The sequence below is a fragment of the Hordeum vulgare genome, chromosome 6H, assembly GCF_904849725.1.
Source record: "Hordeum vulgare subsp. vulgare chromosome 6H, MorexV3_pseudomolecules_assembly, whole genome shotgun sequence".
In the NCBI taxonomy this organism is placed as follows: domain Eukaryota; kingdom Viridiplantae; phylum Streptophyta; class Magnoliopsida; order Poales; family Poaceae; genus Hordeum; species Hordeum vulgare.
The window spans coordinates 388,535,777-388,561,605 of NC_058523.1; positions in this window are offsets into that span (position 1 = coordinate 388,535,777).

Below are 25,829 nucleotides of genomic sequence, written 5' to 3' on the forward strand. Positions count from 1 at the left end.
AGATCAGTAAGCGTCAGGAAATGCCTATGAACTATTCACTTGTCATTGAACCATTTGATGTCTGGGGCTTTGATTATATGGGACCCTTCCCGAGTTCCAATGGGTACACTCACATCTTAGTTGCTATGGATTACGTTACTAAGTGGGTAGAGGCTATCCCCACTAAAAATGCTGATCACCACACCTCTATTAAGATGCTTAAAGAAGTCATATTCCCAAGATTTGGAGCCTCTAGATACTTGATGACTGATGGCGGTTCACACTTCATTCATGGTGTTTTCCGCAAGATGCTCGCTAAGTATGATGTCAACCATAGAGTTGCATCTCCTTATCATCCTCAGTCTAGTGGTCAAGTGGAGTTGAGTAATAGGGAGATCAAGTTGATCCTACAAAAGACCGTCAATAGATCTTGAAAGAATTGGTCTAGCAAACTTGAGGATGCACTATGGGCTTATAGGACTGCTTATAAGAATCCCATGGGCATGTCGCCGTATAAAATGGTTTACGGTAAGCCCTGTCATTTACCTCTTGAGCTAGAACACAAAGCTTATTGGGCAATCAAAGAGCTCAACTTTGATTTCAAACTTGCCGGTGAGAAGCGGTTGTTTGATATCAGCTCGTTAGATGAATGGAGAGCCCAGGCATATGAGAATGCCAGGTTGTTCATGTAAAAGGTTAAGAGATGGCACGACAAACGAATATAGAAACGAGAGTTCAATGTAGGTGATTATGTCCTGCTATACAATTCTCGTTTGAGATTCTTTGCAGGCAAGCTTCTCTCTAAATGGAAGGTCCCTATGTTATCGAGGAAGTATATCGTTCTGGTGCCATCAAAATCAATAACACGGAAGGAAATTTTCCTAGAGTGGTAAATGGGCAAAGAATCAAGCATTACATCTCTAGTACTCCCATACATGTTGAGACCAATATCATCAATGTCATAACTCCAGAGGAGTACCTTAGGGATGTTTATCAGACTGTTTCAGACCCTGAAAACGAAGAGGTATCTGTTTTGGTAAGAAATTGGACTCCGATGCTTTTCCAATAGGAAATTTCCTCCGTTTTGGATTTTTTGGAAAATTAGAAAAATAAAAAGCAGTCCGGAGAGCGAACGAGGAGGCCACAAGACCTGCCACCACCCCCTACCCCCTGGTGGCGGAGGGCAAGCTTGTGGGCACCTCGTGTGCCTCTCGGACTCCGTTTTCTTGCGGAGGACTCCTTCTGGTCCAGAAAAAATCAATATATAGTCGCCCGAAGGTTTTGATCTCCGTATCGCGCAATTTTCCTTTGTTTTCGTTTCGAGCTTGTTTTCTGCCGCAGATTTAGAGCAAAGATGTCTGAGGAATCTGTTCGGGAGAATGATCTTTACCAAGTTCATGAGGAAGTAGATGCTGATCTGAAAAGAGTAGAAGTCACGGAAGCCAGGGACCAAGCTAAGGAGAAAACCCAAGCTAGGGAGGAAGTTCAACCTATGTTCAACATTGAAGACGTTGAAGGAGTAGATTTTCTCCAACCCTTCCTCCACGTGATGTCTCCATCCTTGATTGAACTCTTGAGGTTTTGCGAAACAACTCATGCTCGTAATATTTCCCTCTCTCGTGAAGTTGTTTTGCTGGAAAACCATGTCATAGATCTCAAAGGTATAAATCAAAGATTGATAGATCTCTTGGAATCAAAGGCGACAGCTCCACCACCATCACCACCGAAGGAAGACAACTAAGCATTGGTATGGGAAATCCCCTTGGCTTCTGCCAAGCTTGGGGGAGTTGCCCTGGTATCGTATCACCTTTATATCTTTTGCTTTTACCTTTGTTTTAGTTCTTTCCTTTTCAATTTTTATTTCTTCTCTTAGAGGAATAAGTCTTTAGTTTTTAGTTTGAGTCTTTAGCTTTTGTCTTTCCCCCGATGTATTCGAGCTTACGAGCTATATAATAAAGAGTGTCTTAGTCAAGGGCTTCGCTTTGTGCCATGATCAAAAGTATGAAAGGAACGATAGCATGAAAGATCATGAGACGATCTTATGGAAAGTGATAACTTCACTTATGACACGTATGATGATTGAAACTTGTTGAGAGTAGATCAACATAGACCTCAGTTATTGTTGCAATTAATAAGAAGTAATAAGGAAAGAGAGGTTCACATATAAATATATCATCTTAGACACTTTTTTACAATTGTGAGCACTCACCAAACTATTACATGCCTAGGAGTACATGTTGGACAAGGAAGACAACATAATGAATTGTGTTTGCTTGGTTCCAAACAATGTTATATGATTAGAGATCCCTTACCATGTGATGATTGCTTCCACCTCATATTAGCCAAAACTCCCGCACCAAGTAGAGATACTACTTGTGCATCCATAAACCTCCAACCAGTTTTGCCATGAGAGTACACCATACCTACGTATGGATTGAATAAGATCCTTCAAGTAAGTTGTCATCGGTGCAAGGAATAAAAATTGCTCTCTAATATGTATGATCTATTAGTGTGTGGAACATAAGCTTTGTACGAACCTGTGATGAGGAAGACATAAAAGCGACAAACTGCATAATAAAGTTCTTTATCACAGGAGGCAATATAAAGTGACGTTCTTCCGCACTAAGAGGACACGCATTCAAACCTCAAAAGCGCATGACAACCTCTGCTTTCCTCTGCGAAGGGCCTATCTTGTACCTTTACTTTTTTCCCTTGTAAGAGTCATGGTGACCTTCACCAATTCCCTATTTTTGCCTTTGTCTTGGCTACCGTCACATGCTTGGGAAAGATCTATATTCATATATCAACTTGGAGTTGAGTACTTATGCTTTATTATTGTTGACTTTACCCTTGAGGTAAATAGTTGGGAGGCAAAACTATAAGCCCCTATCTTCCTCTGTGTCCAGCTGAAACTTTGACACCATGAGTACCACTTGAGTTGTAACCATTGTGGAAAACAAAAGAGATGATTGAGTATGTGGGTTTGCCGTACAAGCTCTTATTTGACTCTTTCTAATGTTGTGATAAATTGCAATTGTTTCAATGACTATGGATTATTGTTGGTTACTTCTCGGTAAGGTTTTTTGCTTCATGCTTTGCTTTGTGAAGGAATTGTTACTTTCCCATAAGAATCTTTATGATGTATTGCTGTTCTATGTGTGATCATGATGCCCTCATGTCCGTATTATGTTTTATCGACACCTTCATCCCCAAACATGTGGACATGTTTATGGAACTTGGTTTTCGCTTGAGGACAAGCGAGGTCTAAGCTTGCGGGAGTTGATACGTCCATTTTGCATCATGCTTTCATGTTGATATTTATTGCTTTTTGGGCTGTTATATTACTTGTGGTACCATATTTATGCCTTTTCTCTCTTATTTTGCAAGGGTTATTTGAAGAGGGAGAATTCAGGCAGCTGGAATTCTAGACTGGAAAAGGAGCAAATCTTAGTCCACTATTCTGCACATCTCCAAATGCCCTCAAAAGTTACGTGGATTTTTTTGGGTTTATATAAAAAATACTGGGCGAAAGAACTACCGGAGGGGGGCTGCCAGGGCGCCACAAGCCCTGACACCGCCACCCCCTGGTGGCGGAGTGGGGGCTTGTGGGCTCCCTGACGGCCCACTAGCCCCCCTCTTTTGCTATATGAAGGGTCTTGGTCTAGAAAAAAAATCATTGGGGGAGCTTTTTCGTGGTTTCGCCGCCGCCACGAGGCGGAACTTGAGCAGATCCAATCTAGAGCTCCGGTAGGACGATCCTGCCGGGGAAACTTCCCTCCCGGAGGGGGAAATCGTCGCCATCGTCATCACCAACACTCCTCTCGTCGGAGGGGAGGCATCTTCATCAACATCTTCATCAGCACCATCTCCACTCCAATCCCTAGTTCATCTCTTGTAACCAATCTTCGTCTCGCGACTCCGATTGGTACTTGTAAGGTTGCTAGTAGTGTTGATTACTCTTTGTAGTTGATGCTAGTTGGATTACTTGGTGGAAGAGTTTATGTTCAGATCCTTGATGCTATTCATTACACCTCTGATCATGATTATGATTATGTTTTGTGAGTAGTTACTTTTGTTCCCGAGGACATGGGTTAAGTCATGTTAATAATAGTCATGTGAATTGGATATTCGTTCGGTATTTTCATATGATGGATGTTGTCTGTTCCTCTAGTGGTGTTATGTGAACGTCGACTACATAACACTTCACCATATTTGGGCCTAGAGGAAGGCATTGGGGAGTAGTAAGTAGATGATGGGTTGCTGGAGTGACAGAAGCTTAAACCCCAGTCTATGCGTTGCTTCGTGAGGGGCTGATTTGGATCCACTAGTTTAATGCTATGGTTAGACTTTGTCTTAATTCTTCTTTTGTAGTTGCGGATGCTTGCGAGAGAGGTTAATCATAAGTGGGATGCTTGTCTAAGTAAGGGCAGCACCCAAGCGCTGGTCCACCCACATATCAAACTATCAAAGTAACGAACGCGAATCATATGAACATGATGAAACTAGCATGACAAAAATTCCCGTGTGTCCTCGGGAGCGTTTTTCCTCCTATAATACTTTGTTCAGGCTTGTCCCTTGCTACAAAAGGGATAGGGCAACTTGCTGCGCCATTGCTACTACTTGTTACTTTGTACTTTTTGCTTGCTACGTTTCACCTCGCTACACAATCACTTGTTACCGTTACTTTCAGTGCTTGCAGTTATTACCTTGCTGAAAACCGCTTATCAGAGCCTTCTGCTCGTCGTTGGGTTCGACACTCTTACTTATCGAAAGGACTACGATTGATCTCTTATACTTGTGGGTCATCAACGACTCTGACGGAATTGTCATTCAACTCATTGAGCAAGTCATTTTGAGATTTAAGTACTTGTTCTACATGAGTAGTAACCATAGAGGCATGTTTACTCAAGAGTGTAAGATCATTGACGTTTCTGCACACACAAGCACTTAAATGACTAAGCATACGAGCATTCTGTTCCAATTGTCTGCTAACATAATCATTGAAACTCTGTTGTTTGGCAACATAGTTATCAAATTCGTCTAGGCATAAGCTAGCAAGTTTATCCAAAGGAATATCACTCTCATCAAACCTATGCAGAGAATTTACTTCTACTACCTGTATCGGGTTATCGAGACCATGGATCTCTTTGATAGGTGGTAGATTTTTGACATCTTCAGATTTAATGCCTTTCTCTTTCATAGATTTCTTAGCTTCTTGCATATCTTCGGGACTGAGGAATAGAATACCTCTTTTCTTCGGAGTTGGCTTAGGAGGTGGTTCGGGAATAGTCCAAGCATTCTCATTGCACAAGATGTTATTCAATAGAATCTCAGCTTGTTCTACAGTTCGTTCCCTAAAAATGCAACCAGCACAACTATCTAGGTGGTCTTTGGAAGCATCGGTAAGTCCATTATAGAAGATATCAAGTATTTCATTCTTCTCAAGAGGGTGATCAGGAAAAGCATTCAGTAGCTGGACAAGCCTCCCCCAAGCTTGTGGGAGACTCTTGACGTCAGCTGTGCTTCCCTGGCAATGGCTCCAGAAAAGGGCTGATCCTGCAATCTCTAGTGTTAGCTAGACGAATGCTTATAAACAACTAACCTTCTCCTGCAACGGCACCAGAAGAATGCTGATAGCACTCCCCGGCAATGAAACTGGAAGAATGTTCTTGATGGCCCACCAGCGCGTGGGTTCGCAGCAGTTTTCGAGGGTAGAGTATTCGACCCAAATTTGTAGGTACGCCAGACAGGAGGTGAGAGTATACTCTCAAGTATTAGCAGCTGAATTTGTCAGATTGAACCACACCTGAAAGATTAGTATCTGTAAGCACAATAGCAACAACGAAGTAGTAGCAGCGAAGTAACAAGTATCGGCAGTGCAACGAGCAATAGCAGTGGCAAGGAACATCAGTAGTGACAACAGTAGCAAGTAGCAACAGTAGCAAGCGACAGTAGTAGCAACAGTAGCAGCAGTGCAAGACAAGTAACAGCAGTAACAATAGTAGTAGCAGCAGAGCAAGACAAGTAACAACAGTAGCAACAGTAGTAGCAGCAGCAGAGCAAGACAAGTAACAGCAGTAGCAACAGTAGGAAAAATTCGTAGGCATTGGGTCGGTGATTTGTTTGGATGATATTCATCATGCAACAGCTATAACACGGAGAGATATGTGGCTAGCTCCCGTTCGTCAATGTGATGTAGGCATGCATCCCGTGTGTCCTCATACGTGCTTAGGGAAAAGAACTTGTATGACATCTATTGTCCATCCCTCCCATGGCAGCGGGGTCTAAAAGGAAACTACGGGATATTAAGGTTCTCCTTTTAATAAAGAACCGGACCAACGCATTAGCACTTGGTGAACACATGAACTCCTCAAACTATGGTCATCACCGGGAGTGGTTCCGGTTATTGTCACTCCGGGGTTGCCGGATCATAACACATATAGGTAATTACAACTTGCAAGATCGGATCTAAAACACACATATATTGGTGACAACATAATAATTTCAGATCTAAAATCAGGGCACTCGGGCCCTAGTGACAAGCATTAAGCATGGCAAAGTAGTAGCAACATCAAATCTCAGAACATAGTGGATACTAGGGATCAATCCCCATCAAAACTAACTCGATTACATGATATATCTCATCCTACTCATCACCGCCCAGCGAGCCTACGAATAGTTTACTCATGAACGACGAAAAGCTTCATGGAATTGGAGAGGGAAGAAGGTTGACGATGACGATGGCGACGATTTCCCCTCTCCGGAGCCCAAGACGGACTCCAGATCTGCCCTCCAGATGAAGAACAGGTGGTGGTGGCGCCTCCGTATCGAAAACGCGACGAAAACTTCTCGTTTTATTTTTTTTCTGGGATGAAAGACAACTTATAGAGCTGGAGTTGGGGCGGCAGAGGCCTGTGGGCCCCACAAGCCTGCCCACCGCCATGAGGGGGTGGTGGCGGAGCAGGGGCTTGTGGCCCACTGTCCCACCCTCTCAGGTGGATCCTGGTGCAGGTATTTTTGATATTTTCCAAAACTGCTCCCCGTAAATTTTCAGGACGTTTGGAGAACTTTGATTTCTGCACAAAAATAACACCAAGGCAATTCTGTTGAAAACAGCGTCAGTCCAGGTTAGTTCCATTCAAATCATGCAAATTATAGTCCAAAACAAGGGCAAAAGAGTTCGGAAAAGTAGGTACGTTGGAGACGTATCAACTCTCTTGTTCAGCTTGAGCAAAGTTGTATATTTCCTGCAAGGCAGCTTGCTTCTTATGGGCATGGAAATATTTTTTAGAGAAGTAGTAGACCATATCCTGGGGACTATGCACACAGCCAGGAGCAAGAGAAGTGAACCAGGTCTTAGCATCATCCTTTAGCGAGAAAGGAAACATCTTGAGGATATAGTAGTGGCAGATCTTTTCCTCACTAGTGAATAGGGTGGCTATATCGTGTAGTTTGGTAAGATGGGCTACAACCGTTTCAGACTCATAACCGTGAAAAGGATCAGATTCGACTAGAGTGATTAACTCAGGGTCGACAGAGAATTCATAATCCTTATCGGTCACAAAGATAGGCGAAGTGGCAAACTTCGGGTCGTATTTCATCCTAGCGTTTAGAGATTTTTCTTTCCACTTGAGCAGTAATTTCTCAACATCATAGCTATCCTTACACGCAAGAAAGTCCTCAGCTATCTGTCCCTCCATAACATAATGCTCAGGCATACCAGGCAAAATAGCAGGTTCTACTTCAATAGTATGAGCAGTTTCAGAAGTATCATCACATCTAGCAGCAACTCTAGCAATTTGTGCATCAAGGAATGCACCTAGTGGCAAAGCAGTATCAAGCATAAAAATCATCGGGCAAAGCAGTATCAAGCATATCATCAGGCAAAGCGTTATCAAGCATAGCATCATCATAAGCATCATGGGAAGCAGAAGTAGCATCATCAAGCACAGGCGACATATAAAGATTTCTAGCAGAGGTGATGTCGCAAACTTACTCATAACTGAAGGTGAATCAAGTGCAGAGCTAGATGGCAGTTCCTTACCTGTCCTCGTAGTTGAGGGCAAGACTTTAGTTCTTGGATCTTTCAGATTCTTCATAGTGACCAGCAGACGTAAATCCCAAGTGAATCAGAAAATATAGCTGTCCTTCCCCGGCAACGGCGCCAGAAAAAGGTCTTCATAACCCACAAGTATAGGGGGTCGCAACAGTTTTCGAGGGTAGAGTATTCAACCCAAATTTATTGATTCGACTCAAGGGGAAGCCAAATAATATTCTCAAGTATTAGCAGTTGAGTTGTCAATTCAACCACACGTGAAAGATTTAGTATCTGCAGCAAAGTAACGTAGCAAGGACCAGTAGGAAAAACTCGTAGGCATTGGATCGGTGACGGATGATTATGCCGGATGTGATTCATCATGTAACAGTTATAACACAGAGTGATAAGTAACTATCTCCCGTTTGTCAATCTAATGTAGCCATGTATTCTGTATGTAGTCATATGTGCTTAGGGAAAAGAACTTGCATGACATATATTGTCCATCCCTCCCGTGGCAGCGGGGTCCTAATGGAAACTACGGGATATTAAGGTTCTCCTTTTAATAAAGAACCGGACCAACGCATTAACACTTGGTGAATACATGAACTCCTCATACTATGGTCATCTCTGGGAGTGGTTCCGGCTATTGTCACTCCGGGGTTGCCGGGTCATAACACATAGTAGGTGACTACAACTTGCAAGATAGGATCTAAAACACACATATATTGGCGACAACATAATAGGTTCAGATCTGAAATCATGGCACTCGGGCCCTAGTGACAAGCATTAAGCATGTCAAAGTAGTAGCAACATCAATCTCAGAACATAGTGGATACTAGGGATCAATCCCCGTCAAAACTAACTCGATTACATGATAGATCTCATCCAACCCATCACCATCCAGCAAGCCTACGATGAGATTACTCACGAACGGTGAAGAGCATCATGGAATTGGCGATGAAGGAAGGTTGATGATGACGATGGCGACGATTTCCCCTCTTCGAAGCCCAAAACGGACTCTAGATCTGCCCTCCAGATGAAGAACAGGAGGTGGCGGCGCCTCCGTATCGTAAAACGCGATGAACTCTTCTCCTTGATTTTTTCACGGGCGAGACGAACTAAATAGAGCTGAGATTGGAGGCGGTGGAGTGTCGTGGGCTCCACAAGCCTGCCATGCGCGGCCAGGGGGGCCCGTGCCTGGTGGGCTTGTGGGCTCCACGCTCCACATCCTGTGCTGATTCTTGCGCTAGTATTTTTCATAAATTCCAGAAAACTTTTCCATAAATTTTCAGGTCCGTCGTATCTACTTTTCCAAACTCTTTTGCCCTTGTTTTGGACTCTAATTTGCATGATTTGAATGGAACTTACCCGGACTAACGTTGTTTTCAACAGAATTGCCATGGTGTTGTTTTTGCGCATAAATAAAAGTTCTCGGAATGACTTGGAAATTTACGCGGATTTTTTGTGGAATATATAAAAATACTGGCGGAAGAATCAACCGGAGGGGTGGAGCGTGGAGCCCACAAGCCCACCAGGCGCGGGCCCCCTGGCCGCACCTAGCAGGCTTGTGGGGCCCTCAGAGCTCCACTGCCTCCAATTCCAGCTCTATTTAGTCCCTTTCGTCCAAAAAAATCGAGGAGAAGAGTTCATTGCGTTTTACGATACGGAGGCGCCGCCACCTCCTGTTCTTTCTCTGGAGGACAGATATGGAGTCCGTTCTGGGCTCCGAAGAGGGGAGATCGTCGCCATCGTCATCACCAACCTTCCTTCATCGCCAATTCCATGATGCTCTTCACCGTTCGTGAGTAATCTCATCGTTGGCTTGCTGGACGGTGATGGGTTGGATGAGATCTATCATGTAATCGAGTTAGTTTTGACGGGGATTGATCCCTAGTATCCACTATGTTCTGAGATTGATGTTGCTACTACTTTGCCATGCTTAATGCTTGTCACTAGGGCCCAAGTGCCATTATTTCAGATCTGAACCTATTATGTTCTCGTCAATATATGTGTGTTCTTGATCCTATCTTGCAAGTTGTAGTCACCTACTATGTGTTATGACCCGGCAACCCCGGAGTGACAATAGCCGGAACCACTCCCGGAGATGACCATAGTATGAGGAGTTCACGTATTCACTAACTGCTAATGCGTTATTCCGGTTCTCTATTAAAAGGAGAACCTTAATACCCCGTAGTTTCCATTAGGACCCCGCTGCCACGGGAGGGATGGACAATAGATGTCATGCAAGTTCTTTTCCCTAAGCACGTATGACTACATACGGAATACATGCCTACATTACATTGACGAACTGGAGCTAGTTACATATCTCTCCGTGTTATAACTGTTGCATGATGAATACCATCTGGCATAATTATCCATCACCGATCCAATGCCTACGAGTCTTTTTCTACTGGTCCTTGCTACGTTACTTTGCCGCTACTGCTGTCACAGCTGCTACTATTACTCCGTTGCTACTGTTGTCACTACTACTACTGTTACTCTGTCGCTACTGCTGCAATGCTACTATTGTTACTGTTGCTACTTTTGCTATCACAGCACCTCGCTACTGATACTTTGCTGCAGATACTAAGTCTTTTAGGTGTGGTAGAATTGACAACTCAACTGCTAATACTCGAGAATATTCTCTCGCTTCCCCTTGTGTCGAATCAACAAATTTGGGTTGAATACTGTACCCTCGAAAACTGTTGCGATCCCCTATACTTGTGGGTTATCAGTTGCCATGCGCTTTTTTATTGTATGCCAAATCCCTTAGTGCAAAGGAATGTTACGTTATATTTCCCCTTATGATAGCAACCTTTATTATGTGTTCTATCGCTTTTATTACTGCCATCACAAGTTCATACAATGCTTAATTTCCCTTACATTAAATGATCAAACATGTTTACAAGCAATTTTTATTGCCTTTTGCACCGATGAAAACTTACTTGAAGGATCTTACTCAATCCAGAGGTAGGTATGGTGGACTCATAAAACATGGATTTGGGTTTAAGGTTTTGGATGCACAAGTAGTATCTCTACTTAGTGCGGAGTTTTGGCCAGCAAAGATATTGGGCAAGCACCACATGTTAGAGGATCTATAACAATATAACTTCTATGTGAATGTGAGCTAAAATAAATCATTACGTTGTCTTCCTTGTCCAATGTCAACAGTTTTGGCATACTATAATTAATGGGGGCTCACAATCATAAAAGATGTCAAGGATAGTGTATTTGCATGTAAATCTTCTCTTCCCTTATTAATTCTTTCATGTGTTGCATCACCGACCAATGTTGTGTTTGTCAACCTTCAACAAATTTTACCACTTATACTTTCCCTTATGTGGTATCACTACTTACTATAAGATTAGCATATGACCTTTTTTCCTTATTTTCCTTTATTTTGATTGCTGCAAGAAAGTAAAGAAGCAAAAAAACTCATACTAAACTTTACTATATAACTCTCACTCGATTACATAGATAGATAGATCACGAAACTAGCACTCAAAAAGATGGATCGAACTAAACTTTTATTTGACTAAATCACAAAATAACTAAAGATCGAACTAAGATGGATAAAGATAATAAGAGTGGTAGTGATACGATACCGGTGCACCTCCCCCAAGGTTGGCACAAGCCAAGGGGAGTGCCCATACCCGTGTACTGTTGGGGAACGTCGCATGGGAAACAAAAAAATTCCTACGCTCAACATGATCAACCTATGAAGATAAACATCTAAGAGAGGGGGAGTTCATCTACATACCCTTGTAGATTGCTAAGCAGAAGCGTTGAGAAACGAGGTTGATGTAGTCGAACGTCTTCGCGATCCAATCATGATCCATCCCGCGAACCAATCACGAACGTCCCGATCAAGTGTCATACGGACAACATCTCTACGTTCAAGACATGTACAGCCTGATGACGCCTTCACCACCTCAATCCAGTGACATGGGTGCAGAGGTAGATGAGTTCTCTCGTAACACAATGGCATGTTGGCAGTGGTGGTGGTGCGATCTCAGCAGGGCTTAGCCAAGCGATGTCAAAGACGCATTTCTGAGGAGAAATCGATATAGGGAGAGAGGTAGGGCTGCACCTATGCCTTGGGGTGGTGCTTCCCTCTCTCTCCCTCTCTATATATAGGAGGATAGGGTAGGTAGGTCGAAGTCTTGGACCCTCCTCCAAGGGAGGGCTGACCGGCCAAGTGGGGAGGAGTCCACCTCCAACAAGGGTGGTGGACACCCTAGGAAGGACTCCTCCACCCTTGAGCATATGGGTCCTATAGGTTTCGGCTGCCCAGCCCACCAGGGGCTGGTGCGCCACCTCACAGGCCCATGTACCCCCCGGGGTGGGTGGGCCCCTCCTCGTGGACCCCCGGAACCCTTTCGGCACTCCCGGTACTATTCTGGAAAACCATGAAACTTTTCCGCAACCCAAATACCACTTTCCTATATATCAATATTTACCTCCAGACCATTCCGGAGCTCCTCGTGACCTCTGGGATATCATCCAGGACTCTGGACAACCTTTTATCACCAACACAATAATTCAACTATAACTATATCGTCACCGAACGTCAAGTGTGCAGACCCTGCGGGTTCGAGAACTATGCAGACATGACCGAGACACCTCTACGGCCAATAACCAATAGTGGGAGCTGGATGCCCATATTGGCTCCTACATATTCTATGAAGATCTTTATCGGTCGAACCACGATGTCAAGGATTCAATCAATCCCGTATGGAGTTCCCTTCATCCATCGGTAAGTTACTTGCCCGAGATTCGATCGTCGGTATCTCCAAACCTAGTTCAATCTCGTTACTGGCAAGTCTCTTTCCTCGTTCCGTCATACAATATCGCGTGAATAACTCCTTAGTCACGTGGCTTGCAAGCTTGTTGTGATGTTGTATTACCGAGTGGGCCCCGAGATACCTTTCCGGCACACGGAGTGACAAATCCCAATCTTGATCCATGCCAACTCCACAGACACCCTCGAAGATACCTGTAGAGCATCTTTATAGTCACCCAGTTACGTTGCGACATTCGATACACACAAGGCATTCCTCCAATGTCAGTGAGTTGCATGATCTCATGCTCATAGGAACAGATACATTGACATGCAGAAAGCAATCGCAGTAAACTGGATACGATCAAACCCTATGCTTAAGGTTTGGGTCTTGTCCATCACATCGTTCTCCTAATGATGTGATCATCCCGTTATCAAATGACAACTCATGTCTATGTCTAGGAAACCTTAACCATCTTTGATCAACGAGCTAGTCCAACACAGACATACTAGGGACACTTCGTTGTCTATGTACCCACTCAGGATGTAAGTGGGCGGCTCGCTGGATGTTCTCGGACTTGTCCACATTGGCCATCACTTTTTACGTGCGAGTAAGTGGTAGCCCAGTTAATTTTTATGTTGGACTTATGGCCTCCATATACTGCAACATTCATACTTTCTCACACAAAAATACACCAAATCTCTGTTCAGAAAAAATAGACTTTCCGAGATAAAAATACCGTCCATATACAGTCCATATACTGCAACAAAATAGACTTTCTTAGATAAAAAAATTCTGAATCTCTCTTCAGATTAAACATTTATCTACATCTTACACTCTCTCAGTTAATAATTAAAATACATGAGAAAATTCATACTTTCATAGTACAAGAAAGATCAAAATCCACAAAGCAACATCAACTTGCACTATGAATCAAGTTTTTTTTTGCAGATGACATGTATGCTTCCATGTACCACCTCAGCAATTCTTCCATCCTACCATGTACGCCTTAAGCCGAGTCTGCATCTATAAAAGTTGGCATGGTTCACATAGTTAAACTATAGTTCATATGAATTAATATACCAAACAAACTTTGGTGGGCAGTGAAACTAAGTTAACTTCTCTCAAAGACTCAAATAGTGCAGCCAAGCAGAGCAAATAGGCTCAATATTTCTCTTTTTCAGTTTTCACGTACTTGCTTATAAGCATGGAAAGAAAATTCAAGTTTGGTAAATACATTCTAGAGTCCAGACAAGAAACTTGAAAGTAAATTCGTAGTGCACACATACCTCAGTTAATAGTAGTGGTCTTCTTGAACAATGTCACATTGAACATCAGATCTATACCAATCTTGGAGGCACATCAGGGCTTCGACAGTCTTGTTGCTCAGTCTACTTCTATAGTCGCTTAGCACACGATGTCCGGTACTAAAAGCTGATTTGGACAGTACCACGAAAGATGGTACAACAAGAACATCACGAGCTATACAAGAAAGGATGGGATCCTTTGAAAAATAAACATTCAGTAGTTTATATTCACCAGTCTTACATTTAGCAGTCTCACATTTAAACTGCAGCCTTAATTCAGCTGTCTTACATTTAGAAATAGAGGTAGAAACAGTTGCGAAGCTAAAAGGAACATAAATGGGCAATTAGTGCATCTGTGAGCGTCGAGAGACGAAGTATTCTCCTTGTGGTTTTAAGTGATTTTATAAGGTGCTATCTGCATCATATATAGATGTACGTAATCTGCAACAGAGCAGAGGGGGTGCACTATCAAGAGCTACATCCTATTGATCAAAAAACAAATCATTCATACATACTAGTAGTACTAATCATGTACCCCCAACGCACCAAATATGCAGTTTTTTGTAACATTAAGATCGATCCAAGGCGAGATGGACTCCACATACCATCATTTCGGTAGCAACCATTTGTAACTTACTTATACTATATCTGTACTTTCTTCAGAGGATGGTGGTTTCCGTCCATGCTACAAACCCCAGCAAAATCGCAGTGATTTTAATCCAGCAAAAATAGTAGTAACCAGGTTAGCATGTTCTTCAGTCTCCCCTTGCTACAAATATCATCACAGCGGCCAAGCCCGAGGGATTCGCCGTCGTGGCTGGCTGGCTAGGGTTCGTCACTGGGGAGAGGCTGGCTGCTGGGGAGGGGAGGAGAAGGTGAGGTCTGTGCATGTCTGGGCATACCTGGGAGCAGAAGAGGAGAAGGCGGGGGAGGAGGTGACGGGATTGGGGAGGGAGCACACACACAAGGATCGCCCTCCATGATTACCCCCTTTGACGACGGCGGAGGAGCACGAGCTGAAGTGGACATTGGGAGGATTGGGTAGAGAGTAGAGGACACATCCCCGCAAGGTTCTGCTCGGTCCGCGTCGATGTCCTTGGACGGCGGCCTCTTCAACGGCGACGACGATGCCACAGATTGGAGCAAGTATTGAAAGCGGAGGTGGCGGCGTGGTGCGGTGGAGATGATAGCGACGGCGGTGCCCTATCCTAGTTGAGGACTAACACTGGGTTTTCTTGGGCTGCCCATTTATTTCGGTAAGTTTTTTTGGGTGTCCACAAAAGCCATTTAAGGTTTTTTGGAGGATGGCGTATATGGGACTAGTGGGTCCCAACACTATTTACATCCCTAGTAGCCACACATGTATTTGAGTTTCCAATCAATACAATTATAGCATGGATAATAAATGATTATCATGAACAAGGAAATATGATAATCACTAATTTATTATTGCTTCTAGGGCATATTTCCAACAGTCTCCCACTTGCACTAGAGTCAGTAATCAAGTTCACATCACCATGTGATTAACACCCAATAAGTTCTGGGGTTTGATCATGTTTTGCTTGCAAGAGAGGTTTTAGTAAACGGGTCTACAACATTCAAATCCATGTGTACTTTACAAATATCTATGTCATACCGTAGATACTACTACCATGCTCCAATTGGAACAATTCCAAATGACCGCTCCACTTTACGGATACGGTTTGCTACTCAGAGTCATCCGAATTGGTGTTAAAGCTTGCAACGACGTAACCCTTTATGATGAACTCTTTTATCATCGAGAAACATTTCCTTAGTCCTCTAGTTACTAAGGATAACTTTAACCGTTGTCGAGTAATCCTCTCCTGGATCACTCTTGTACCCCTTGACAGACTCATGGAAAGGCACACACCAGGTGCGGTACACAACTTGGCATACTGTAGAGCCTACGCTAAGGCATGGGGGATGACCTTTCTCCTTTCTCTTTCTTCTACCATGATCGGGCTTTGAGTATTACTCAAACTCACACCTTACAATACAGTCAAGAACTCCTTTTTGACTGATACTTTTTGAACTCCTTCAAAATCTTGTCAAGGTATGTCTTTATTGAAACTTTTATCAAACCTCCTGATCTATCTCTATAGATCTTGATGCCCAATATTTTAAGTAGCTTCATCCAGGGTTTCCTTTGAAAAACTCCTTTCAAACATCCCTTTACGCTTTCTAGAAATTCTACATCATTTCCAATCAACAATATGTCAACCACATATAATCAGAAATTCTATAGTGCTCCCACTCACTTTCTTGTAAATACAAGTTTCTTCATAAACTCTCTATAAACCAAAAGCTTTGATCACTCATCAAAGTGCTTATTTCAACTCTGAGATGCTTGCACCAGTCCATATATGGATCACTGGAGCTCGCAAGCCTTTTAGCATCCTTAGGATCAACAAAATCTTCTGGTTGTATCACATACAACCTTTCCTCAAGGAAACCATTAAGGAAACAATGTTTTAACATCCATCTGCCAAATTTCATAATAAAAAAATACAACAAGTGCTAGCATAATTCCAACAAACTTTAGCATCGCTACAAGTGAGAAAGTCTCATCGTAGTCAACTCCTTGAACTTGTCGGAAACCTCTTTGCGATAGTTCGAGCTTTCTAAATGGTGACATTTACCATCATCGTCTGTCTTCCTTTTAAAGATCCATTTGTACTTAATAGACTTACCACCATCAAGTAGTTCTTCCAAAGTCCACACTTTGTTTTCATACATGGATCCGTTCTCGGATTTCATGACCTCCAGCCATTTGCCGGAATTCGGGCCCACCATCGCTTTTCCATAGCTCGTAGGTTCATTGTTGTCCAATAACATGTCCTCCAAGACAGGATTACCGTACCACTCCGGAGCAGTACGTGTCCTTGTCAACCTACGAGGTTTGGTAGTAACTTGATTCAAAGCTTCATGATCACCATCATCAGCTTCCTCTTCAACTGGTGTAGGCGCCACAGGAACATCTTCCTCCGCCCTGGTACTCTCTGGTTGAAGTGACGGTTCAATAACCTCATCAAGTTCCACCATCCTCCCACTCAATTATTTTGAGAGAAACTCTTTCTCGAGAAATGACCCGTTCTTAGCAACAAACACTCTACCTTCAGATCTGAGATAGGAGGTATACCCAACTATTTACTTTGGGTGTCCTATGAATATGCATTTATCCGCTTTGTGTTTAAGCTTATCAGGCTGGAGCCTTTTGACATAAGCATCTCAACCCCAAACTTTAAGAAACGACTTCTCAGATTTCTTGCCAAACTATAGTTCATACAGTGTCATCTCAACTGAATTATATGGTGACCTATTTAAAGTGAATGTGGTTGTCTCTAATGCATAACCTCAAAACGATAGTGGCAAATTGATAAGAGATATCATAGTATGCACCATATCCAATAGGGCACAACTACAACATACGTACACACCATCACACTATGGTGTTCCATGTGGCAAGTGTTGTGAAACAATTTCCACATTGTCTTAAATGTATACCAAACTCGCAACTCAGATATCCACCTCTACGATCACATTGTAGACATTCCATCCTCTTGTCACGACGATATTCAACTTCACTTTGAAATTGCTTGGACTTCTCAACATTTCATACTTTTGATATATCAAGTAAATATACTCGTATATACTCAAATCATCTGTGAAGTAAAAACATAACGATATCCACTACATGCTTTAGCACTCATTGGACTGCATACATCAAAATGTATTATTTCCAATAAGTCACTTGCCCGTTCCATCTCACTAGAAAATGAGGCCTTCAGTCATCTTGCCCATGTGGCATGGTTTGCATGTCTCAAGCGATTAAAAATCAAGTGAGTCCAAAAGATCCATCGACATGGAGTTTCTTCATGCGTTTTACACCAATAGGCATGGTTCGCATGTCTCAAACGGTTCAAAATTGAGTGAGTCCAAAGATCCATCAGCATGGAGTTTCTTCATGCGTTTTATACCAATATGACCTAAGCACGAGTGCCACAAGTAAGTGGTACTATCGTTACTAACTTTACATCTTTTGGCATCAATACTATGAACATGTGTATCACCATGATCGAGATTCAATAAACCATTCATCTTGGCTGCATGATCATATAAGATATTATTTATTTAAACATAATAACCCATTATTCTCTAACTTACATAAATAATTGTCTCGCAACAAAAAATAAATACAATATTCATGCTCAATGCAGACACCAAATAAAATTTAGTTAGGTTTATCACTAATCCCGAAGGTAGATGGAGCATGTGATGGTGATCACATCAACCTTGGAAACACTTCCAACACACATCTACACCTCACCCTCAGCTAGTCTTCATTTATTCCATAACTCCTGCTTCGAGTTAATAATATTAGCATCTGAACCGGTATCAAATACCTAGGGGCTACAATGAGTACTAGTAAGGCACACATCAATAACATGTATATCAAATATACCTTTGTTGACATTGCCAACCTTCTTATCTGCAAAGTATCTGGGGCAGTTCTACTTCTAGTGACACTCCCCTCATAACAGAGGCACCCAGTCTCGGCTGGGGTCAACCTTGGGCTTCTTCACTCGAGCGACAACTCGCTTGTCATCCTCGAAGTTTCCCTTCTTGCCCTTACCCTTCTTGAAACTAGTGGTTTTACTAACCATCAACACTTGATGCTCCTTCTCGATTTGTACCTTCACGGTGTCAAACGTCGTGAGTAGCTCATGGATCATCTTATCCATCCTTGATATGCTATAGTTCATCATGAAGCTCCAGTAGCTTGGCGGCAGTGACTTTGGAGAACTATGTCAATCACTATCTTATCTGGAAGGTCAACTCCCACTTGATTCAAGTGATTGTAGTACCCAGATAATCTGAGCACATGCTCACCGGTTGAGCTATTCTCCTTCATCTTATAGGCAAAGAACTAGTCGGAGGTCGCATACCTCTCAACACGGACATGCGTCTGAAATCCCAATTTCAGCTATTGGAACATCTCATATGCTCCTTTACGTTCAAAACGTCTTTGGAGCCTCAATTCTAAGCCGTAAAGCATGACGCACTGAACTATCAAGTAGTCATCAAAAGCGTGTTTATCAGATGTTCACAACATCCACATATGACGCTTGAGGGGGCACACTAAGCGGTGCATCAAGGACATGAGCCTTGTGTGCTGCAACTTGGATAGTCCTCAGTTTATGGATCCAGTCCGCACAATTTCTACTATCAACTTTCAACTTAGTTTTCTCTAGGAACTCATCAAAAATACAGGGGAGCTACAATGCGAGCTATTGTTCTACAACATACTTTGTAAAGACAACTTATACTATGTCCATAATAACGAGTTCAATTAATCATATTACTTAAGAACTCCTACTCAACTCAACATCCCTCAGGTTGTTCGAGTGTGGAATGATCCAAATCCTCCAACCCAAGTCCGATCATCATGTGAGATGAGGTGGTTTCAATGGTGAACATCTCCATGTTGATCATATCTACTATATGACTCATGTTCTACCTTTAGGTTTCCTGTGTTCCGAAGCCATGTCTGTACATGCTAGGCTCATCAAGTTTAACCCAAGTGTTTTGCATAACTCAAGTGTTCTGCATGTGCAAAACTAGCTTACACCCGTTGTATGTGAACGTAGAGTCTATCACACCCGATCATCACGTGGTGCTTCGAAACAACGAACCTTCGCAAAGGTGCACACTTGGAGAGAACAAAATTTTATCTTGAAATTTTAGTGAGGGATCATCTTATAATGCTACTGTCATCCTAAGCAAAATAAGATGCATAAAAGGATTAACATCACATGCAAATCATAATAGCGACATGATATGGCCTTCAACATCTTGTGCTTTTGATCTCCATCTCCAAATCACCGACATGTTCTCCATCGTCACTGGCATGACACATGATCCCCATCATCATGGTCTCCATCATCGTGTTGCCATCAGGGTTGTTGCACCAACTATGCTTCTACCACTATTGCTAACTCATAGCGATCAAGTAAAGCAAAATGACACAAATAATTAAAGACAACCCTATGGCTCCTGCCGGTTTCCGTACTCATTTACATGCAAGTCGTGATAATTTGATACAAAACATGATCATCTCATACATCACATATATCTCATCATGTCATTGGCCATATCATATCACAAAATACCCTGCAAAAACAAGTTAGACGTCCTCTACTTTGTTGTTGCATGTTTTACGTGGCTGCTATGGGTGACTAGAAAGAACCGTTCTTACCTATGCAAAGCCACAACGGTGATGTTCAAGTTGCTATTAACCTTCTACAAGGACCGCCTGTGTTGAATCCGATTCAACTAAAGTGGGAGAGACAGACACCCGCCAGCCATCTCTATGCAACAAGTTGAATGTCAGTCGATGGAATCGGTCTCTCGTACGTGGACGAGTAAAATTGGTCCGGGCCGCTTCATCCCACAATACCACCGAATCAAAATAAGACTAAGGAAGTAAGAAATATGAATATCAACACCCACAAACTCTTTTGTGTTCTACTCGTGCATGTTATCTACGCATAGACCTAGCTCATCATGCCACTGTTAGGTAACAACGCATGGGAAACAAAAAAAATCCTAAGCTCACCAAGATCAATCTATGGAGATCAACATCTACGAGAGGGGGAGCGCATCTACATACCCTTGTAGGTTTCTAAGCGGAAGCATTGAGACACGCGTTGATGTAGTTGAATGTCTTCACGATCCAATCACGGTCCGTCGTGCGATCCAATCAGGAACGTCACGATCAAGTGTCGAACGGACGACACCTTCGTGTTCAGCACACGTACATTCTGATGACACCTTCACCACTTCGATCCAATGAGCGTGGGTGAAGAGGTAGATGAGTTCTCCGGCAGCACAATGGTGTGGTGGCAGTGGTGGTGGTGCAATCTTAGCACGGCTTCGCTAGATGCCGTCGCAGATGCGTTTCGGAGGAGAAACCGATATAGGGATAGAGGTAGGGCTGCACCTATGCCTTGGGGTGGTGCTTCCCTCTCTCTCTCCCTCTCTATATATATGAGGAGGGGGTAGGTAGGGCACAACCTTGGTTCCTCCTCCAAGGGAGAGCTGGCCGGCCAAGTGGAGAGGAGTCCACCTCCAACAACGGAGGTGGACACCCTAAGGACTCCTCCTCCTCCACCCGTGGGCGCATGTGCCCTATTGGGTTCATCTACCCAACCCACCAAGGCCTGGTTCGCCACCTCTTAGGCCCATGTGGCGCCCGGGGTGGGTGGGCCCCTACCGGTGGACCCCCGGAACCCTTTCAGCACTCCCCGTACAATATCGGAAAACCCTGAAACTTTCACGGAACCTGAATACCACTTTCCTATATATCAATATTAACCTCTGGACTATTGTGGAGCTCCTCATGACGTCCGAGATATCATCCGGGACTCCGAACAACCTTCGGTCACCAACACAATAACTCAACTATATCTATATCGTCACTGAACGTTAAGTGTGCAGACCCTGTGGGTTCGAGAACTATGCAGACATGACCGAGACATCTCTACGGTCAATAACCAATAGCGGGGACCTGTATGCCCATGTTGGTTCCTATATATTCTACGAAGATCTTTATCATTAGAACCACGATGTCAATGATTCAATCAATCCCGTATGGATTTGCTTTGTCCATCGGTATGTTACTTGCTTGAGATTCGATCATCGGTATCTCCATACCTTGTTCAATCTCGTTACCGGAAAGTCTCTTTTACTTTCTCCATAATACAAGATACCATGACTAACTCCATAGTCACATTGCTTGCAAGCTTGTTGTGATGTTGTATTACTGAGTGGGCCCCGAGATACCTCTGTGTCACATAGATTGACAAATCTCAGTCTTGATCCATGCCAATTCCACAGTCACCCTCGGAGGTACTTGTAGAGCATCTTTATAGTCACCCAGTTATGTTGCGATGTTTGATACACACAAGGCGTTCCTCCTGTGTCAGTGAGTTGCATGATCTCGTGGTCATAGTAACACATACATTGACATGCAGGAAGCAATCGCAGTAAACTGGATACTATCAAACGTTATCCTTAAGATTTGGGTCTTGTCCATCATATCATTCTCCTAATGACGCGACCTCGTTATCAAATGGCAACTCATGTCTATTTCTAGGAAAACTTAACCATCTTTGATCAACGAGCTAGTCCAGCAAAGGCATACTAGGGACACTTTGTTGTCTATGTACCCACACATGTATTTGAGTTTCCAATCAATACAATTATAGCATGGATAACAAACGATTATCATGAACACGGAAATATGATAATAACTAATTTATTATTGCCTCTAGGGCATATTTCCGACATGTACTCAGGTCTCCTTCTTTGGTGATGAAGATGAAGGTGGTGGTGGTTCATATGATGAAGTAGAAGCACAATGTAGCCTCAAGAGGTTCTCCAGTCGTTGAATAATGCTCCGGAGGCCGATGATTTGGTCTTTTAACAAAATATTTTCACGAGTAAGATATTTATTCTAAACACGAATCATTTCGAAGGCTCTAAAGGCTTCGATTTCAGTATGGGTGAGATGCTCATAGTAGGGTTGGAGGTAATCTTCTTCCTCCTCTTCCTTTGCCGGCATGGCCTGCCCTTCTTATCGAGCTTGATTCCCCTTGAATTCCTCACCCTTGTTCTCCTTGGTGGCTTCTACTAGTTCCTCCTTCTTCAGTTCCATCTTCATTAGCCAAGCATCCTCTTCTACGCGGTTGGAGGAGGGAGAAGACATGATTCCCGTCTTGGTAGTTGTGATAGAAAAACAACACGAAATAAGAGCACATGATTTCTTTGTGGTACTGGGGTCAAATCACCGGGAGATATACATATATAAATAATTTTTCTACATGGAAATACTTGTCCTACAAGAAAACGTAGCAAGGAAGGTGCTTGAGGGGCCCACTACCCATCAGGGCACGCCAAGGGTGGCTGGCACGGCCTGGTGCCTAGTGGGCACATGGCTTGCCTTCCCATGTGTTTATCAATTTCATATTTTTGTAAAATTCCAAAACTAACAAAAATATTTTTGCGGATTTTTCGGACTCCGTTTACTTATTGTATCATATACCTCTTCCTTTTAAGGGTTCTCGAGTGTTTTGGAAGGTCTCCTTTATGTATTCCTCCGGTGTCATGGTTTGAATAATATATGTTTCAACATTAATAGGTGTACTTGAAATATATTTCTTTATTCTTTGTCCATCTACCACCTTCAGATTAGTGCCTTCCGGATTATTGATCTTAATTTCTGCATACCGATAAACTTCTTCGATGAAATATGGTCCTTCCCGTTTGGAGAGAAGCTTTCCTGCAAAAAATCTAAGACGAGAATTGTACTATAGAACATATTCACCAACTTTGAACTCTCACTTTTGGATTCTTTTTCCATGCCATCTTTCAACTTTTTCTTTGAATAGTTTGGCATTTTCATAAGCTTGGGTTCTCCATTCATCTAATGAGATAATATCAAATAACCTCTTTTCACGAGCAAGTTTGAAATCATAGTTGAGTTCTTTAATTGCCCAACAGGCTTTATGTTCTAACTCAAGATGTAAATGACATGCTTTTCCATAAACCATTTTATAAGGAGACATACCCATAGGATTTTTATAAGCTATTCTCGAGGCCCACAATGCATCATCTAATTTCTTAAACCAATTCGTTTGGGACCTATTGACAGTCTTTTGCAATATTAATTTTATTTCTCTATTGGTTAACTCTACTTGACCACTAGATTTAGGATGATAGGGAGATGCAATTCTATGGTTAACATCATATCTAGCAAGCAACTTACGAAAAGTACCATGAATAAAATGTGAACCACCATCAGTTATTAAGTATCCAGGGACTCCAAAACATGGGAAAATAACTTCCTTAAGCATTTTAATAGAGGTGTTATGATCAACACTACTGGTTGGAATAGCTTCTACCCACTTAGTGACATAATCAATAGCAACCAAAATATGTCTATACCTATTAGAGGAAGGAAAAGGTCCCATATAATCAAATCCCCAAACATCAAATTGTTCAATAACAAGTGAATAATTCGTAAGCATTTCTTGGCGCCTACTAATATTACCAATTCTTTGACATTCATCACAAGATAGGACAAACTTATGAGCGTCTTTTAAAAGAGTAGGCCAATAAATATGGACTATAATACCTTGTGTGCAGTTCTTTCTCCCGCATGGTGTCCTCCATAAGCCTCAGAGTGACACTTCTGAAGGATTTGTTCCTATTCATGCTCAGGTATACAACGTCTAATAATACCATCTACTCCCTCTTTATAAAGATGTGGGTCATCCCAAAAGTAATGTCTTAAATCAAAGAATTTTTTCTTTTGCTGATGGTTAATTCCTACCAACCCTCTCCCTTACGGCATGTGAAAGCACAATTGCTCCCTAAGGTGGTTTTGGTAATTAATCACAACATATGCATCATTGGACTAATGAGTTTATTCAAGTACATTTGAGAAAATTTCAAAGATGCTTTGGCTATAGGATTGTGTGGATATGCCCCTTTGATGCAAGGAAGGAATAGGATTGGCTAAAGCTTCAAGGAAGAAGACTCTTCATTTTATACTTTGTGATAAATCACTTTGAGTCTATAGGAAAGCCAATACTATTAAAAGGGGATGAGGTATTATGATGAATTGGTTGCTCAAGTGCTTAGAGATAAAGACCAAAAATACCGAGCCAATTTCCCACAAATTATCTCTGTCCCAAGCCACATATGCAATGTCGGTGCCTCCAACATTTCCTACTCGGCCATACCGATTTGACACTTAGACAGATCCTATGCCAAACCCACCATCTCGGTACAACCAACATTCCTATCAGTGCCACCGAGATTGGGTGACCAACATTATGTTGTGATGATTTCAACTTTCAGAATTTCCAAAGTTTGAATTCGGTCTCACCAAGTTTGGAAACCAGTCTAGGTGATCGTCTTGGTACCACCAAGATTCCTATATCGGTCTCACCAAGAATTCAAAAGTTGCCACATTTAGTGTCAACCTTTGCATTTGATCTCCGTACCTTACCCTCTACTTTACACTTGCATGTTTTACTTTCTGCTGCTATACCCTTAGATATGCATGTGTAGGGTGTACTTGACTAGTCATAATTGCTAAAACTGGCCCACACTTAAAATTGGGAAAAGGCTAAGTTTTTATTTTGTCAAGTAGTCTAATCACCCCCCTCTAGACATACTTTCAATCCTACAAGTGGCATCAGAGCTTTGGTCTCCATTGTATTGGTTTCATTACCTAGGAGATATGACGTCTAGTGAGGGAAATTATCATCATAGAGGTCCATATTTCGATGGCACTAATTTTGCTTGTTGGAAGCATAAAATGAAAATGCATATTATTGGTCATAATCGTGCCGTTTGGGCTGTTGTTCGTGTTGGTGTGCAAGGTGATTTCTTCGGAGAAGGTAGAGAACCGAATTGTGATGCCACAACAGAAGAACTGAAGATGTTGCAATGCAATGCTCAAGCCTGTGACACGCCGTTCAACTGCTTGTGTCCCGAAGAATTCTACAAAATTGGTTGCCTTGAGAATGCAAAGGAAGTTTGGGATACTTTAATTGATATGCACGAAGGTATTGATTCTGTCAGAGAATCTAAATTCGATGTGTTTCAAAGTCAGCTAGGCAAGTTCAAGATGAA